The sequence below is a fragment of the Thermobia domestica genome, chromosome 14 (assembly GCF_964235325.1).
Source record: "Thermobia domestica chromosome 14, izTheDome1.hap1.1, whole genome shotgun sequence".
In the NCBI taxonomy this organism is placed as follows: Eukaryota; Metazoa; Arthropoda; class Insecta; order Zygentoma; family Lepismatidae; genus Thermobia; species Thermobia domestica.
In genome coordinates this window covers 143,841,515-143,848,724 of record NC_137467.1, presented here as the reverse complement: position 1 = coordinate 143,848,724, position 7,210 = coordinate 143,841,515, and positions in this window count along the sequence as shown.

Below are 7,210 nucleotides of genomic sequence, written 5' to 3'. Positions count from 1 at the left end.
GATCGATGTGTTACGAAAATATACTTGAGCATACATAAATATATAATAATGAAATGCATTAACGACACACTGTGTTATAGATTATTCAGGCCTATACATACTCGAGTGTATTACTTCAGATGTTTAAAAAAGAAAAGAAAGAAAGAAAGAGAGAAATGAAAAGAAAGAAAAAGCAGAAAATGTAGTGAGTAATATTGGCTTGTTCAAGCTTCAAAGTTGTTTAATATGAACTGATATTGCTCTTCCTTTTGCTATTATAAATATCTTCCTTTGAATTCACTTAGCTTAAGCATTGATTACATTACGTTAATATAATTATTGTTTGTACTAAAATTTTTACTTCGTTGAAGATCACTATAAATAGAAGAGAAGTTTGAGTGTAAGATACCAGCGAGCAAGCGCTTGTTAAAAGTTCATCTGATTCTCGCTGGTCACGTCTGAGACCAAGATGACGTCATGCGCCAGAGCGACAAGAATGTAGCACTGCATTGCATCCACCTTGTAGTCTTTCCACCATGAACTAGCCTTTAGACTTCTGCCTCCAAACTGATTGTTGAGCAATAGTGGTTACGAAGTGGGAAAAGCAGCAGAGGCGGTATGCTTTCGTAAAAATTTTGCTTGACCATATCGGCGATCTAAATGTGGAAGAACACGGATGGTACATTTACTTAAACATCGTAGTTACAATAACATAGCGATCCAACGCTGCGTTAAGTTGATTAAAACAAGAAAACACATATATGTTCATATGTTTTTCGTCTCGTTTGCAAGGCTTTGTAGGCAATCTCGTCTCGTCTCTACTATCTAGTATTTAATGATTCTTTACAATTTCATTTCCATTTGCAAAAACTTCTTCTGGTCTCGTCTCGTGTTCAACACTAATTTTCTTATATAGTTGTAAACACAGAATTCCAGACAAAATGAAAAGAATAATTTTGAATTTTAAAAAAAAGAGTCCTGTTAATATCAGAGACGGATCCAGGTTAAACATTTTAGGCGGGTACAGTAGTTAGAATTGTTTGAGGGGGGATGGAATCGCTCTCACAAATGTTGAAAAAAAATCAAGAGCACAAATTCTGCCATTGAATAGGGTGATAGGGAACTATTATTAACTGGAGACAAAAGGCCCTCCAACCACCAAACCTTATTTCCTTATCTTTTCACAAGTGGAAGTAGCAATCCACAAAAATATAGGAGGTTTCGTTAATATGTAGGAAATATAGGAGTTTATAGGAAGAGACGCAAATAGGAAAAATAGGAGCACTGGAAAACCTGATATTTGGACTTAGTAACATAAGCGTAAGTATACTTATTTGTTCATTTGATACTAAATGAAATAACGAAAAGCTTACGAAAATTATGCCCCGTCAATCATATCACATCAAGATGTCGCCCCCGATGCTGCCAATTGAAAAACAAAAAGGAAGGTAGTTTAGTTGTAGGCTCATGTTAAGTCTTATCTTGTGGAATGTAGAACCATAAAAGCATTTCCTGTCATTATTAAAGTGGATCAATATTAATTGTTAACTAACTTTTCTGGCTTTCATGCTCACAAAATAACAAATAAGGCCATAGTAGTCCAATTTTTGCCTGATTTTATATTCAATTGAAATTATGGCAAGTTCCTCCATTGTAGAGCGTTAAGTTTTAGTTATTGAGCGTATTAAACACAATATTAATAATATATTTTATGGCTTCCCGCGGACACTTCTCTTCACGGCTTAGGCTTTAAGACTTTCTCCAATGCGAGTCTTTACATAGTTTTTGTAACTACAGTACTGTGTGTGCGTGTGTGTATACACTTTTTACTTTTCAATACTATATTTGGGTTAGCGCACTAACAACTAAATCAACTATTATCTTGTATTTTTCTTTTCAGTAACCTTATTTTGTAATCTACTTTGCATATTATTATGTCTTCCAACCGATGGAAAACAATATTGTGCAGACACATTACAAAACTATGTAAGGACTTGTATAAAAGTAAATCTTAAGCCTAAGTCGATTAAGAAAATTGTTCGCGTGAAGCAATTGATATATGTTTTATAAATATATATATGCTCGCCGCCTGCAACTGTTATAGGCAGTGACAGTAAAAAAACACTAGAATATAATATGCAAATAGATGGATCAGATTAGATTTGATTTTAACGTCCTTTTCAGCAGCGAGGCTATAGGAGACGGGATCTACTGATTAACGTGGAATCCGAACCACATGAGCTCCCGCCGGGAATTGAACCCGGGTCTCCCACGCCAAAGGCGCATACGCTAACCGCTTGGCCACGAAGGAGCTCATGAATCAGATTAGCAAGCTGAACTAACATAATCATGAAACGAGTTTCAACAAGAAATATTGTATACTTATATTTCAATTTCGTATACTTTATGTAGTTCTTTAGCCACCTGGAGAAAATGCAAGTGTAGCACACGTAACAGTGTTTCTGTTGATACTTTAACGAATTAAAACGAGGCATACCGAAGATTTTTTCCTGATCAAAGCACCCGGACCGTGAGAAAGAGAGAAAAAAGATAATCTTGACCATAGACATTTCAGCGAAAACTTGTAGCCTTCTTCAATACGATTCCTTTAAGGTATTAACGCTACTTCAAAAATTACATTATCAGTAACATTTCTGCAGTGCAGAGAAAAATCAAACTTAGCACTAATGTAAAAGTCACACCAGTGTATTACAACCTTTCATTTTATCTTTTTCTAGTTTGACGCTCCACTATTATGCACCGAGGCTAAGGAAGGCGGTGATGAAGATAACGAACGAAATGATGGAATTAATTAAAAGGGAGTACCTCGAAAAACTAAACCCTATAAACACAAGGTGCTTGTCCACTACGAAGCACACGTAGCACGTGCTAGGATCTATTTCATTTAGTGGAGGAAAGAAATGGGGATGGCAGCAATGTGACTATTTGTCCCCGTCACGATTAACAAGCTGGAATGGAACCAGAGTCCGCATACACCAGAGGTGAGCGCTCTACCATTGAGCCACCATGGCCCCTAGCCCTTCAAGTGTTGTATCTACAGTATACACTCAGAAAAAGGTAGCTCAGTTTGATTTCTTTCCACAGTGCAAGAATATTACAGATAACGTAATTATTCACACAAAGTTAATGTCTTACAGGTCGCTTTGGTACTGAAGAAAGTTACAAGTCGTCAACTTTCAAAATTACAACTTTTATCATCCGAGTGCTTTGATGAGTAAAACTTTTTTCATTACATTTATACTTATGAAATAAAGAAAACATTCGACATATTCTTCTTAACTAATTAGTACACAACTAACTTTTACAATGCGTAGTAAGTCCCTCATGTTTTCATACCTATTTTATGATTGAATACAAAGATTCGTCTTTTACAGATGTCTTCGCTAAAATATCTAATAATTATTGTAATAATAAAGTACAATACAATATTTACCTAAAGTTTGTTGTAATTATTCCTCTCCTATATTTCAGTTCCATCTTTGGTTTATACAATGATCATGCCACGTGAATTCGAAGAAAACTGCAAATGTAATAGTGGTTCGCTTTCCGCGGATGTTTGTTTGTTTCGTTGCGGATAGTCGTGAAAAGGCGAGATTGTCATTACTATTCTTATGGACACAATAAGTGATGTCGTGTATTAAAGTGTAATTACCTTTTTGGGGTAAATAATCGCCAAAGCAAAGTTGTTTCACTGTTTTTTTTTTTTTTTTTTTTTTTCTTATTCTGCTCTCAAAATCTCAATGACTATATAGCGGTAATATGATTTTGTGTGAAAATGAAATGAAATCTTTAAGCTTTACGTCCCATGGTCATGCCGGTTAGGCTAAAGGAAACGTGATGATGAGTGAAATGGTGGAATTAAGTGGGAGGAAACGGGAGAACCCCGAGAAAACCCACGAGCACAGTGTTTGTCCACCACAAAATCCACACGACGCGACTTATTCTTTGCTTCTGAAGGGCATTTTTTTTTATCTCCATTTTACATTTGCATTCTAAACATATATTCTAATGTCTCGTAAGTAATGAGATTACATAAGGTCGCTCGAGACGGGAAAATACCTGGTGAAATAAACATGAGCAAAAAAGTTAATATGCTGGATAAAGAAATTAGCCTATGATAAAAATCAGTCCCCCCATGCCCCTGAGAGTGGAGTGGGAGCAAAGGGATTTTTTTTTTTTTTTTTTTTTTTTTTTTTTTTTGTAATTGTAAACTCAGATTCTACGGGAAAAAATAAGTGACTTTTTCTGCTCGTGATAAATTGCACTGCAATCAATGAAAAACAGTTTAACTATGGTTTCTTCAATTGAGAACTTCCACGTTCCATTCCAGAATAAACATGTTATAAACAGTGCCAATTCTTTAAGAGTTTTCTCAACATGTGGAAGTTGTCCTTGAAGGTGACTTTGTATTCGAGGTGAATTAGATAATCAAATAGGGCAGTGGAATTAGGTGCAGTCTGCGGTTGTAAAATATGTTTCAGTTTTAAGTTTCACGTTTATGCCGGCTAGGTTAAAGGAGACGGATGATGATGAGAAATGAACGCAATGGCGGAATGAAAAGTGGGAGAACCCCAAAAAACACGAACACGGTGTTTGTCCACCACAAAGCCTGCTTGGCGCGAGCTGGAATCGAACGAGGGACCCAAGTCAGTCTGCGGTTGTAATCATAGTTGGGTAAAAGGTATTTTATTGGCTGTTTCTCTGTAGATACGAAACGAGGCAAGGCAAAACTTGTTCAAAAACAGCAAGTGAACGCAATTCAAAATAAATGAAGGAACTCAACGAATGTAGTGGTGTCAGTAGTGCCAAAATGTGAAATAAACTATACTTCAGAAGTAATACAGCATGACGCGACTGATAAAGAAATTTCTTTTATTAACAATTAAATTAGCATATTTATCAATTAGAGCAGTGTCAAACATTCAAAATACCGAACAGCCTGTAAGGTACCGTAGACGTGAACCACGAAGGGATGTAGCCGATAAATGCTTGTTAGCCAACTATGATTACTACAGATGCACCTAACTGCATTATCACTTTTGCATTATCTGAATTCACGCCGAATGTAGACGAATGCTCCAAAACAACTATGACGAGTTGAAAAAAATATTTAAAACAGAAGATTCGTAATGTTTATCGCACATTTATTACGGAATGAAATGTGGGAGTGCAATTACTTTTCACTGATTACAGCGCCATCAATCACAAGTCGAAAAAAATTCAAACATAATTTACTAATTTTTCCCCGTAGAATCCAGCACTTTTCCCTAGGCATTAAAATACTTTTAGATATGCATTGCCCAGTTCCTCTCACTTGCATTACTGCTCCAACAGACAAGACAAAAGATTTGGATGATTGTTATACTTTAGTATCGTTATTTAACAACACTAAATAACACTTGAGATATTGTAAGTTTTCAGTTACTATGAAGACTTGAAAAATATAACTTTATGTTCAGATGGCAACACTGTTTAACTTCGTAATTTCATGGAGTATGTTAAACAATGTCCTCCTCTCGATTTTGCATTGAATAGAATTTCAGCGTTTTTTTTTTCTTTTTTTACAGTTTAGAAGTCACAAGTGCGTATCAAGATAAAGGGTCCATCCTACCCCGAGAAAACCCAAGGGACACAATGTTATCCATCACAAACTTATTTTGATGAGGATCTAACCAGAAGCAAGCGTTCTACTACTGAACCACCCCATCCTTCTCTTTTCGTCATAAATCTGCGTCTAAAAGGACCGGTTCTAATTTAGCATATTTGGCTTCCCAAAGAAGTTAGTGCACCTATACAGATAGTGAAATATGTACTACTGGGCAGGTTCTAACCCGGGTCATTATAGCCTTTCCATTTCACGTGCCTTTCCTTTCCATTAAGCACAATGTAAGTTATGGTACAGCCCATGTTGTTTCAGTGAATTAACACCGATATCTGACAAAGAATGAGTCACTGTTCATGAAATGGACTCGCTAGCATAATAGTTAACGAATCTTCACGGTAAGCTAGAGACCCTGGTTCGACTGGATTTGAGTTTAGTGTGCCGTTCAACATTATCCGAAACCCAGTTTAATCGTGCAATTCAAACCCTTTGTTTATTGTTCAATTCGCATCTGTACAGAAATTGGCGTAATAAAAAATAGATTCTTTTCTCAATTTATCCAACTTTAGTACACGTTCGCAGACAGGTGGCGTGGAAAATCTCCCCCTCAGCAGCATCACCAGATATACTTGTACCAGGGGTTGGCAAAAATCAAAAAAACCTTTTTTTTTTTTAATTTAAACCTGGTTTTTTTGCTTTAAATAATTTGCTCTGTGTATTTATATTACATATGGACAGAAAGAAGTTTGTTTCGCCGTGCTTTTATTATGCAACGACAGGGTTATGCTGGAAGGGGTTTTATAAGCTTAAAGCGGGATCCAAACAGCTTCCCGACTTACATCCAGAGAAAATGTCCTTCATTTGGACTCGAAACCGGGACTAATTGTCCACAAATGCAATGAGTCTGCCGACTCACTCACGAAGGATTTCTGATAAAAATACGTTGTACTGATCTTTACATACTTGCTAATATAATTGTCGAGAGTCATTTTAGGACTAAAAGATAAATAGTTGCACAATTGAAACCATTATACAGAATTACATATAAATCGGGAAACTCCCGCTTTGGCCATTGGGAAAATCCTATTATTACTTTAAAATGCAAAGCAAATCCTGTTATTGCTTTGCATGTAAAATCTAAGGTCAACGTATCATAATCAGTACGCTAAAACTGAGGTATTAAATTACAAATTTAGTATGTAGATATCATTCAATAATATTAAAACGAAATCCAATCCAAGCTAATGTTGGAAGCTACGTAGGCAGTCGATAAATTCTACCAATGTCTATCAATACATTTAAGCAACCTTTGCTTCTTTATAAAGCAACAAGCATTCAGGCAAGCAAAAACATACAATTTGGCTTCGTTTCGCATGTTTAGGCTTATCTTTATGTAATACCGAAGTTATAAAGAAGACCTTCGCTTTAGTGACATCCAAACCACTACTAGGTTTACACATGAAAGAAGGGTTATGGTTCGACAGAGAATTGAACATGGGACACCTTGATTTAAAGGTGAAAAGGAGATAAAACTAATGCAGATGGTTTGATATGTGGAAACGTCACCATGAAGTTCACACGATTTAAAGCATTTTTCGTTGTTGTTTT